The following is an 11,849-nucleotide window of genomic DNA, read 5'->3' on the forward strand; positions in this document are numbered from 1 at the left end:
TGCTAAAATGATAAGCAGTTCCACAGTGGTGAGGAGTAACCACATTACAAAACTCAGTTGTCTCTGTGCTGGTTTAATACACACAAGTGCAGAAGTGAGAAAAACACAACACATGTAGTAAAACATAAAAGTTACATAGAAATTAACACAGAAAAACATACTTTAATATAGTCTTCTGCTATTTTATGTCTAGAACAAAGAAAAGAGTAAAATATCACAGAGGAGAAAATATTAAACTAAAAACTTCCGTCTATACATAACACCAGAATATGTAAGATGTAAACCACTGCTGCTTCTTTACTTTCAGTCACATTCCTATTTCAATTCTGCTAATCTTTAACCTCCTGCTACAACATTCCATCTCCTCAATAAAGCTTCTAACTCCTAATATGAATTACACTTGATGCTTTCTTTCTACTACTGTGCCTACATTTCATTAAGCTAATTTCAACTTTCATATTTCTAGTAGTTACCATCTCTTCCAGACAGTTCTCTGATCTTAAAAAATTGCACAATTTCCATTATTTTATCAACAGCCACCAGAAGGTGCTCCAAGGTGCCATACTATCATCAGCATTTCTTTTGTATGTTGCTGAGAATAAAGGAAAAAGACACCTCAGCATGAGATCACAAACTGGTTTTGTTATTGGACTCTGTACTTTGCCTGAAGAATGTCCTTTGTTTGAGCAGCAGCAGAGCGGGACAAAAGCCAACATGTCATCTCCTACCACACTGGGATGGATTTGCAGGAGCTGAGTCAGTTGGTGTGCATTCAAGACAAATTGACTCATCCCACTGGATTTTCCTGCTGTCCCGGATCAGAGAGATGGAGTGTCCTGCTACACACCTGCCACTGAGACAATATGGCTAGTCCTGCCAGTCTTGTAAATCTTCGAAAATGCAAATGAGTATGCACAAGCTTTCACCTTTTTTTTTTGTTTGTTTGTTTCAGGTAAGCATGTTTATCTCTTACTGGTAAGTCCCAACCATACAATAAAGAACAAAGTCTGACATTATTTTACTGGGGCAGGTAGGCACAGGTATTTCTAGCTTACAATAGTGACTGCAAATTCTTTCTCTTTCTCATACTTTTTTAGCTTATTATTTCAGCATGAAGACAGTAAACAAAAATCTCCCAAACTGATTTAATAATAAAAATGTGTATGTTGTCTGAAGGTAATTTACACACATATGAATCCACTCTAAAAATGATCAAATTTCTCTGAAAATACTTTTCATATGATCTTTGAACAAACTTTATTGGAAACATTAGATTTTATAATATTCTAGACTTACCAGAATTTTAGTCAATCACCTGCAATTTCAGTGTATAGATGCAATTCTCTGTTAAATACAAATGCTTCCGTTTCTTATACATTGTTTGTCACCTCTAGTCCTCCTCATTGTAATCCATCTGCAGAAAGGCATCACTCTGTTAAGGTGTGTCCCACAACCTCCTCTGATTCTGTCTATTTTTCTCAGTCAGGTACAGGTGATCTAATCCCTTTCTTTCCCCTATTCCTTCTAACACATTTTTTTCTTCTCTTTCTACTGCTTCCTTTCTGATTCACAGATGCTGACTATTATTTTCTCCAACTGACAGATGAACACATCCAGTCAGAGGAAACTACTTCTCCCAATCTTCCTTTTTAATTTTTTTAAGACTCTTACTTAAATACAAATGCAAAGAAAAGACCCTGCATCCTGAAAATTGACTACTTTTCCAAGTATATAAATTACCTGATTAAAAAAAAAAATCTGCATAAACCTCACCCCACTGTGGATCTGTGGATCAGCATGTTTTTCATAGTAGGAGGGCCCTCAGAGGGTGAGCCAGAAAGCGAAGTTGAAGACAAAGCCCTTTATTTTGTGGAATTCAAAGACTGAGCACTTGGCATTCTTCTAGCTGAGAAATTAGTACTGCAGCTGTGGTAGCAAAGACTACCTCAGGAGCTTGTAGTTATTCAAGTGTGATGCATATTCCATATGTGCCCAACCACAGCCTCGTCCCTACCCAGAGCCTACTTGTCTTTCTTGGGGGGTGGGAACTCAGGTCTGGAGAGAAAAACTCTGTACACTGCTCAGCAATAGCCAAAATACTGGTGTTTATCAACACTGAGCTGGAAAGGCAAAGCACACACAATACAGGCTGCTGTGAAGACTTTTGACTCCATCTCAGACAGACTCAGAACAATCTCCACCCCTTATTCCATACATTTTGACTGATGCTTAGGTCCAACAGTACCTGACACATCAAAGTCTCCTCTGACTATCCTATTGTTGTCAGTTATTAATTGAAATATATACAATTTGTGGGGGAAATCACATTTGGGAAAAATAACATAAAAGAGAACATAAGGGACACGCAGAATAAAAACAAGGCCTAGATAACACTGAAACAATAAGAATTAGACAAAACTAGATTCCAATTAGAGAAAAACACTCTCCAAGAAGTCACCAGCCTGGCCTTGAGACAGGTCTGCAGGAAACCTGCAGGAAAGATGACAGGGATGGACAGGAGCTCTGCCCACAGCTTGTCTTGGTTACAGTCTTAAGCACTGGGGAAAAAAACACATTGAGTAATTGTGGGAAACTGTTCTTTCCTTCCCCACATCAGTCTAAACAAAATGCCTTTTCAGCCAGCGAAGGCCTCTCCTGATTATCCCCAGCTAACGAACTAAAACAGACTTGCTTCTCAAGGACAACTGAACCCAAAACAACAGCTGTGGCCCGGGACAGAAGGGATAGGCGACAAGCCACCCTGTGCCCCTGGCAGTCACCGCCCTAACGTGGGGCTCATGGACGCTCGTTGGCTCTGGACAGTGACACTGACTGGACAGGTGGGTCAGGGGGTATCAAAGGGGCGAGGGCAGCAGGTGGGCCCTTCCCTCCTCCCTGAGGCCCGTTCGGACGCTTTCTGCCTGGGACACCCCCCTGCTGCGGACACTGCTGCTGGGACCCTGCCTGCCTGCCTGCCCCGGGTCCAGCCTGAGCCTCAGCGCCGAGCGTGCCGGGGTCCTGAGCCCTGGGGTCGGGGCTGGAGCCCCCTCCCCGTGTTGCTGCCCTGGAGGGGAAACCAGCGGCCGCTGCACCCGCTGCCGAGAGGCTGCCCCTCTTAAGGAGGACCGGCGTCAGGTTTCCTTCCCTCCTCCCTCCTCCCTTTGGTCCTTAACCCTCTCCCTCAAAAGCTCAGGACCTCTTGCATTGCCTCCCTAAAGGACACTTTCTCACCACATACATATTTATATCCCTGGTAGCCATTCACATTTGCATTGTCCCTAAACATCATCCCTCGGTTTGTGTTAACCCTTAATAAACCGATCAGTTTGTGGAGCAAACCTTGGCTTCAGAGGCAATTTGTGAGCGTGGTGGGGTGGGGGTGCTTTCTAACTCCCCCCTGAAATACGGCCCCGCGGTGGCCGTTCCTCCGTGAGAGGCAGCGCCGCGTGTGACCCTCGGGCTCATTCACAGACCCCTCCACGTCGGGAGGGGCAGTCGCAAAGGTATCCTGACAGCCGGGAGCCCCCGGTACCGGCTTGCGACAGTAATTGAAATCACCGTATGAATACATTAATGATCATTAGCATACTAAAATTCATACCCACGGGCTAGAGGGACCCCTGCTAACAACAAGGCCCCCACTCTTGGACCACACACAGTGACATTCCTGAACACTGGAAATGGAAGCGAGGGATTAGTGACTAGTTGTGTGTGCCAGTTGTAGAACAATGTTAGAGATCAAGTTCTTTCTCACAATTTTGGGTATAAAAGTAGCACTTGTGTTTCAGGAAACTGTGCTTGCTGTGTGGACCCTCTGATCCCTGCTCTATGCAGAACTGGATATTAAAGCAAATCTCTTGACTTGTGTGTGGACTAGTTCCTTGCACACCGAGTGACAGACCCACTTTTAGGACGACATAGGTGTGGAGCATTCCCACACCAGGGAAGATGCCTGTTCCCAAAGCAGCCCATGACTCTGTGGGAAGCCCACCCAGTGGCAAGGACTCATAAAGAAGAGGTTCGTGGAGGACTCTCTCCCATGGGAGGGACCCCATGGGGAAGCAGGGAAGGACTGTGGGGAATCCTTCCTGAGGAGGAAGGAGCAGCAGGAACCACCAGCCTGTGAAGTGACTCTAAACCCCATCCCCCTGTGCCACTTGGGGGAAGGAGGGAGAGAAACCAGGAACAAAGGGATCTGGGTGAGAAGAAAGGAGGGGTGGAGTAGCATATGTAAGCCCTGATCTTTATTCTGTGTCCTCTGTGTATATGATTAGTGATAAAAATCAATTATTATTTTTCCCCAAGTTGTCTGTTTTGCCTGGGACTGTAAATGGTGAGCAAACCCTCCTTGTCCTTGTCTTGACCCATAAGCTTCTAGTTGGCCTTTGTCCTCCCCATCCCACTGCATGTGTTGTGTATGGGCTGTGGGGGAAGCTGTGAGCAGCCACATGGCTGGTTCTTTTTTGTTGTGTTAGGCCCAAACCATGACAGGTTCGTTGACCTTGGACTGCAGCCAGACCTCCACCCAGCCATTCTCTCATGCTCCCTCAACAGGACAAGACAAATAAGGTGAAAAAATCTCTTGAGATCATTGATTGATTGCCATCACAGGCAAAACAGACTGACTTGGGGGGAAATTAATTTAGTGCCAATTATAAATAGATTGGATAATGAGAAACCAATTAAAACACCTTCCCCCTACTCATCCTTATTCTTCCTAGACTCAACCTCATTCCTTCATTCCCAACTCTTCCACCTCCTATCAGGCCCATCTGGCACTCCATCTGACAGAGTGTTTCAGTCAGAAAAAGAATCAGACAGAATGCACCAGGTTTGATGAGGTAAGAAGCAATCCCCTCCAAACACTTTACTTCAGCATTCAGGGAAGGGAATTAATAAAAGCCAAGCTACTGCAGCACACTGAGGATGTTTCAGTTTACCCTTTCTGTTTTAAACTGAGCAAGTCAGTTGCTAATTTGGGAAAGAGGTCTTTGTTCTGAGAGGAAAAATCTAGACATTAATCCTGTCTCTGCCATCAGCTGGAATAACACTTCCAGGAAAAACAACTCCTCCTCTAAGATCAAAAGGTTTTAATTTGTTTCTCAACCAATTGTTGAGGATTGAAGTGGGTTTTTTGAAGTTGTTTTTTGCATTTTCTGTTGGGTTTTTTTTTGGGGGGTTGTGTTGTGGGAGTTATTTGGGGGGGGGAGGTGTAGGGTTTTTTTGTTGGTGGTGTTGGTTTGGCTTGGTTTTTTGAGGGGTAAATTCCAGGCTATCACTTTTTTCCCAAGCCTGAGACTTTATATACTTATGGACATAGACGAGAGGACATAATGACTGGGGAGGATGAAAATTTTATCATACCCTTTTATAACATTCCCAGAGGGAGTAAGGTTTACTTATTTTTTTGCCAGGACAGTTAGTGTTATTAAAATTTATTCTAATATGCCAAGTGAAAAATGCAAGATATTTTAGGGATTTAACAGGAAAGCAATGCAAAAATAGCACAGATCTTTCAGAAAGACATTTCATTTCATTCACAAATTTCTTTTTTTTCTTTTACCAGGAAAACACTTCTGTTCTGTGGAGCTACACAGGAACCTCAGCATAGCAAACATGACCATCTTCTTCCTATGTAAGCACTTGTCAATGCATGTCCTCAGGCTTTGCCTGACTTCCTGATTGCTCAAGCTGTAGATGATGGGCTTGAGCACAGGAGTGACAACTGTCTAAGACAGGGAAATAATTTTCTTCATGTTGGACAAGAGGCTGGATTTGGGTCACAGGTGAATGATGCCAGTTGTGCTGTAGAAAAGAGTCACTACCATAAGGAACAAGTGGAAAAGGTTTACCTGTGGCCCACAGACAAGAGCATCTGAAGAACAGCATGGACAGTGCAAAGGTAAGACATGGCTACTAGAGAAAAAAAAAGAATCATCACTATTATAACAATGTTTGAACAAAGATATGTCTGCACACACCAGCTTCAGCACATGAGCAACATAACAAAAGAAAAAATTGACTGTATTTCTCTCACAAAAGGGCAGTGCAAATAACCATTTGATGAAGCCCAGAGCTACAGGAACACCAGACAGCCAAGAGCCAAGAGCCATCCTAAAGCAGCGATCCCTGCCCATCATGGTGGCACAATGCCACTGGCACTGGTGGTATATGGCCACTTGCCAGTCATAAGCCATTGCTCCTAAGAGGAAACACTCACAGGTGACAAAAAGCATGACATAGCTGAGCTGCAAGGCACAAGCTGTAAAGGAAATAATTTTTTTCTCAGCAAAAATTTTCTCAGCAGGATCAAGAGCATCTTGGGTACAATGCTTAGGCTGTAGCTGATCTCTGTCAAGGCAATATTCTTCAGGAAGTAGTACATGGGAGCATGCAGGAGAGCATCAATGGTTGTGATCCCAGCAATTAGAGAGTTCCCTATCAGGATGGCCAGGAATATTATGGAAATCAGCATGAAAAGTAGGAGTTGAATCTTGCCTTGGAAGGTAAACCCCAACAGTAAGAAATGAGTAGTGACTGTTTGGTTTCTGGGCTTAATTTCCCCAACAGGTCCCATAAAACAAACAAACAAACAACCATGAAAACATTAGTAGCTTGGGTCAGACTTGTGGTCTCCAAAATAGCTACAGATCCAAGCAAAAAGGGGTTTAAAACATGAGGAGAAACTTGCATTGGATGAGACAATGACCCCAGTGTAAGAATCTCAGCTGGGGAACCTGTACAAGATTATCTTGTGCAGTCAAAGGCTGGGATTCAACTTCTCTAAATTAGGTGAACCAAAAATAGACACAAAAATTTCCAGAACCCATTCTGTGTTTACTTCATATAGAAATAAATTGATACCTCTAAAGCACAGTTTCTTTCCTTCTAAGACAAGTGTCCAAGGGTGACAGGATTAACAGTATAATTAATAATGCAGTGAGTCTACAAATGACCAATTTTTTTGATAGCTAGAATCAACTGTGATTAATTTAATTCTTGGTGCTCTAAGCTAGGTGATATGGAGATCCTGTGGCCTTCCACCTCCTGGTTTGCCTCAAGCAGAAGTCATCTCCCTACATAATTTTCAGTGTTAACCCTGCAAAAGTACAGTCCAAACCTAAACAAGGTTAAATTAATAACAGTGTTCATGCACTTGTTTCATCAAATCATATAAAATCCACATTCTAGTGAAAACTAAGGATTATATTTTCTCTTCAGGATTCATATGCATGAGATGCGAACTTATAAAAATGGAACCAAAATTCCCAGCTAAAAATAAGACAAACTGCTTAGACTACCATAGAGATATCTGTATGCCCAGTAGGATTTTGTCTGCCATCCACAGATGGAGAGCTCTTTCTACTTGCACAGTAGTCAAACTGTACCACTAATAACCATAAAATAGCTGAAGATTTTGAAGTCCTTGGGTTTTCAGGATTTCTGAAAATGCCTTTTTATTTTCCTTAGCAATGACAAAAGAGAAAATGGGGAGATGAGAAGGCTAGGAAGAGTAGAGAGACAGAGCCTGAGATTCACTTGTTCAACATATTTATCTGCAAAATAGGCAGCTACAGTTGCCAGAGTTTTCTACAGACAATAGAAATAAGCATATATACTCCCAGTATAATTAATGTTTCTCCACCACAGACATCTAGAATAATATGAATTGCTGATGCCAAGGAGGTTCCTCTTTCTCTCAGGTGAATAAGCAATTCAGATGTAAAAACCTGCATTGCCAGTGCCTAAAGGGAGGTGTAAGAGATTCCTCTTGTAGATCTTAATAGCAGCTCCAGGGTCCAATTAGAGAAATGAATCATGGAAACACACTTATATTTTGGTTTTGCCTTAGGAACCAACTAAGAATGAGGGATAGAAGCTGAAATATTACTTCACATTACTAAAACTGGTAGAATTTTCTCTCTCTTCAATAGGGACCACAATTCCAAAGGCAGAGAGGAATAGAAATTATTAACAGAAAAAAAAAAAGCAGCAATCCCTTTGCATGTCCTCTCTGATTCCAGAAGCTCCTACAGCTAATAGGTGGCAGCATTTGTATTGTCATGTGTTCCCAGTAGAATTGGATCTCCAGACAACAGCTTTCAGGATGATTAAATAATTTTATCCATGGTCTATATAAATAAACAGTATGTTTTAGTCTAAGTGTGGTATAAGTAGAGTTTCCCTCCACATTTTTGAAGCTATACAGGTAACTGATAGAATCACTGTAGTAATATGATATTTTTTTCTTACCTATTTCACTAACATTAAGGGAAATAAATGGAACTTGACATATGTTGGTTACCCAGTAACTGAAAAGATTTTCATGAGATCACTAAAAACACTTAACAGTGGTGAATATAGACCTTTGCAACTTGAAGCAAAATATTACATAGCCCTAAATATGGCAAGCAACAGTACAATAACAGCTTATCTTATGGACCTTTTGTCCACTTTATTCTGGAAATAAAACATTCTTATCTTTTGGTAGGTGACTGCAGATGGTGTCGTAGCTCTCTATGGTAATGTGGTAGCTTAGCGTTAAGACACTGGTGAAAAATTAGGTGATGTGAATCCAAGATTGAAGTATTTAACTCTTCATCACCTCCTCTAAAGACTGGGTTTGTATCCTAAAAAACCTAGAAAGACAAGTAAAACAAGTGGAACAAGAAGGAAGTTGTTGTACCAAAGCAACATGGTTGGGAAATGTCACAGCAGCTGGATTAATACTCTGTTGTTGCAAAAGGGCTCAGACTTGAGCCTGAACTCCCTGACTGGACACCAAGTGAATCTTATCCTGCTTCTCATCTGCCATGAGTTATGTGACTTTCTCATTTGTGTGAATTGTCTCATTCTCTCATTCATGTGTATGCAAATGTCTTCAGCCACGTGTGGTTGGTTGGCTTTAGGTGGCTTCCACATTCCCACCCAGCCGCTCTCTCATTCCTCAGCAGGAGAGGGCAGGGGGAGAAAATAAGATTTTAAACTTGTGGGTCACTGACCTATTATCATCACAGGTAAAGCAGGCTGGACTTGGGGAAAATTAATTTAATTTATTGCCAATTAAAATATATTGGATGGTGAAAAACAAAAAATTAAAACACCTTCCTCCTAGCTTCCCCTTTTCCTCGGGCTCAGTTTAATTCCTTCACTCCCAAATCTTCTGCCTTCTCCTACTCTGAGCAGTGGGGGGGCTGCCATCAGTTCATAACAGCTGGCCTTTGCTGCTTCTTCCTCCTCATGTGTTTCCTCCGTTCCACCATAGGTTCTCACTGGGGCCTGCACTCATTCAGGATAAACAGGCTCCAGTGTGGGCTCTCCTCATACCACAGCTCTTTCAGGGAACAGACCACTTTAGGGACCGGGGTTAGGCAGAAGTGTCCCCGATCTCCAGGTCAGGATCTCCAGCCATGCAGCTGGACGTACGTTTGTACATCTTGTCCAGCTCTCACTTGTGATGCTGCTGGGTCATCAACCAATTTCTGGGCCTGGCAAGGCTTGCTTTCACCCTGTTCTAGGTCTTAATTTCTTTAAGTACAACTGGTTCTTTCAGGATTTGCACATTAAAGAAAAATGGAAAAAAACAAACAACAAAAAACCCCAACACCCAACAAACAAAATAAAAAATAAAGGTATCCTTCCATTTTCTTTCATAGTGAGATGATTTTGGTTTCTTTTGCAACAGTTGCCTCGTTCCCCTGAGCCTCAAGGGCTCCCAGTCTCTGCTTGCCTCTTCTGAGCATTCCTCCAGTGCCCAGGGCGTGTGTGTGCATGTGTGTGTGTGGGTGGGGATTTTTGATCCACCACACAGAAGCATCTGGCTGGCAGTTTGCATGATGAAAGTCCATGACATAATTAAGAATTGTTATTTTCAAATATTTTTCTCTGTCTGAGCATGCAGAGATGCAGTTATGAAAGTCAAAACTGAGATGTATCTGGCCAAGGATGTCAAAGACAAAAAGAAAGGCTTTTGTAAGTACACAGACACATGTGGTCTACCTTGATTTCAGAATAGTTTTTGATGGTTTCCCTAGGTTCCTCATAGAGAAGCTGATGAATTGTGGGCTGGAAGAACAATGAGGTGGATTGAAAACTGGTGGAATGGTCAGGCCCAGAACAAGGTGATCCATGGCACAAAATCTAGTTGGAGGCTAGTAACTAGCAAAGTACCTCAGGAGTCAGTGCTGGGTCCAATCCTGTTTAATACTCCATTAATTATCTGTACCATGGGGCCTGCTGCTAACACAGAACTGGGAGGACTGACTCACACACGAGTCATGCTGCCATCCAGAGGAACTTCCACAGACTAGAGAAATCTACCAACTGGAACCTCAGAAAGTTCAACAAGGGGAACTGCAAAGTGCTGCAAAGTGAAGTAACAGCTCTCTCTAGGCTGGAGGGGTGAAGACTGTGAAGTGTTAAATTAAACAGGTTAACTGAAAAACAAATCTTGTTCCACAGCTTTTCAACACATCTTTCAAGATTCCAGACATCTGAAAGTTAGAGATCCACTTTAAGTTATTCTTTAACTGATTCATCAGTGAAAGGAAATCAAGGACACTCTAGCCAGAGGGAGACTCCATGCTGACGCCCTTTAGCTTGATGTTGGTAGAGAAAGCAGCCTGTACACATCAGTGTTGTTTCTGCATCGTTTCAAAGCACAAGCAGGCCAGTTGCTTATTCCTGGTGACACACTTTCAGGACAAGTCATATCTGGTCTGTTAAGAGCCACATTTCTTCAAGAAGGAAAACTCAAGAGAGAAAAAAGATGGAAAGAAAGCCTTAGTAATGTACATCTCCAAGCAAATCCCAACCTAACGTACTAATTCCTAACTTCATGCTAACTCTGACATAACTTGCAAAGAACCCAACATTACTTTAAGTGTCCTAAGAAAGTCAGAAGTCACAAGCACCACCAGACAGAAATCAGTAGTTATCTAAACACCTAAGATGGCAGTGGGAAGAGCCAATGTTTTTTCCATTTTTTATTGAGGCAGTCATAGAATCACAGAATGGTTTGGGTTAGAAAGAACCTTAAACTTCATCTGGTACAAACCCCCACTGCCATGGGCAGGGACATCTCCCACTAGACAAGGATACTCAAAGTCCTATCCAACCTCTCCTTGAAAACTTTCAAGGGATGGGGCATCCACAACTTCCCTGAGCTACCTGCTCCATGCACCATGCTCACAGTGAAGAATTTCTTTGTAATGTCTTGACAAAATCCATCCTCTTCCAGTTTAAAGCCATTACCCCCTGTCATATCACTACATGCTGTTTATTGCAGCTCAAGCTGGGTGTTTCCAGAGAGGGATTCTGTCCATATTGTACCTGTGCCTTTTAAGGCCTCACAGTCTGTCCATGTGACATGCACACAACTGCTCATACAATCAGTCTATTTAAGAAACATCTTCTCCCAATGTTTCTTGTCTCTTCTGCATGCACTTTAGACTTCATCTTTTGTTCCATCTGCACCTGAAATACATGGGTCTTCTGCTGTCCCTCACTTCAATATTTCCAGCTGGAACTATAGTCCCTCAAGTTCCGGTTTCAGTTGGCCTTCTTCCTGTCATGTGTCTTATAGTCATGGGGGGGCTTGTTTCCATGGTTTTTCATTATATTAACATTTCCTTACTATTTTTCCAGATGATGGTTTGTCTAGAGTTGGACAGCAGTTCAGTGCAGCCTAAGGTTTCACTATCTCACCTTATGCTGAGCAAAAAAGCAAACAGGAGGCCAGTCTGGCCAAGCTCTAAATGCAAGAAAAACAAATACTCATTCTCCTCCCCAACATTAGGTTATCTCAGAAATACTTGGTATCACTTGGTGTCATTACTTGTGTATTGTAA

The 11,849-nt window shown here is 42.4% G+C and overlaps 1 pseudogene; it reads right to left on the reverse strand.

Annotated features, from left to right (window-relative positions):
- Positions 1-5,537: 5,537 nt before the first annotated feature.
- LOC127388720 (olfactory receptor 10A7-like) lies at positions 5,538-6,577 on the reverse strand (annotated as a pseudogene).
- Positions 6,578-11,849: the final 5,272 nt, after the last annotated feature.

Source organism: Apus apus, chromosome 10 (assembly GCF_020740795.1).
Source record: "Apus apus isolate bApuApu2 chromosome 10, bApuApu2.pri.cur, whole genome shotgun sequence".
In the NCBI taxonomy this organism is placed as follows: Eukaryota; Metazoa; Chordata; class Aves; order Apodiformes; family Apodidae; genus Apus; species Apus apus.